This window comes from Corvus brachyrhynchos, unplaced genomic scaffold, assembly GCF_000691975.1.
Source record: "Corvus brachyrhynchos isolate BGI_N302 unplaced genomic scaffold, ASM69197v1 scaffold15, whole genome shotgun sequence".
NCBI lineage: Eukaryota > Metazoa > Chordata > Aves > Passeriformes > Corvidae > Corvus > Corvus brachyrhynchos.
Genome location: NW_008238349.1, coordinates 167,419 through 168,197, shown reverse-complemented (window position 1 = coordinate 168,197; position 779 = coordinate 167,419). Strand labels below are relative to the sequence as shown.

The following is a 779-nucleotide window of genomic DNA, read 5'->3' as shown; positions in this document are numbered from 1 at the left end:
GCGCGGCCCCGGGCGGTCCCGGCTCAGTCGGCGGAGCAGTCCCCGCAGCACAGCCTCAGCACGGAGGGATGGCTCCTGCCCCGGGGCACACAGGGAGAGACGCTTACAGGTGCCTATAGAGGTGCCTATAGAGGTGCCTACAGCCACTGCCAGCCCCCCACAGCACGGCTGCAGACCCCCGGGACCCGCAGAGCCTCCACTCGCTCCCACACTGCTCCAACCCCCCGGCTGGAGGGTGCCACCAGGGACCCTGCTTGGGGGGGTTCCCTCAGCACCTCGGGGTGGCAAAAGAGGGTGTGGGGTGCCGGGAATTCGGCTGATCCGGGAGCAGAGCCCCAGCACCAGCTTTTGTTTGGCTCCTGCTCTGGCGCCGGAGCCTGCAGGGATGCTAAGGCCCCTTCCTGTTGGAGCATCCCCCGAGACACACCCAACCCTGAGGGGACACAGGGTCCCCCTTACTGCCAGAGCATATCCCTGGCCCCCAGCCCCAGCCCTGCGGGCACATGGGGTCCCCTTCAGTGCTGGAACACGCCCCTCAAACCAGCCCCAGCTCTGGGGAGATGCAGGGTCTCCCTCACTACCAGAGCATCCCCCCAGCACCCTGGGGTCACAGAGTGCCCCTCACCACTGGAGCATCCCCGCTAAGACAGACCCAGCCTCGGGGGATGCAGGGTCCCCTCACTGCCGGGGCACCCCCCCGGCATTCTCAGCCCAAGGGCACAGGAAGGGCCCCCCACCACACTGGGGCCCCCCTCCACGGCACCAGGGCTGCCCCGCAC

General features: G+C 68.9%; 1 protein-coding gene across 1 annotated transcript in view; it reads right to left on the bottom strand.

Annotated features, from left to right (window-relative positions):
* The window catches only part of LOC103616336 (septin-5), a 9,236-nt gene that overhangs the window by 2,547 nt on the left and 5,910 nt on the right, over positions 1-779 (bottom strand). The window lies entirely within an intron of this gene.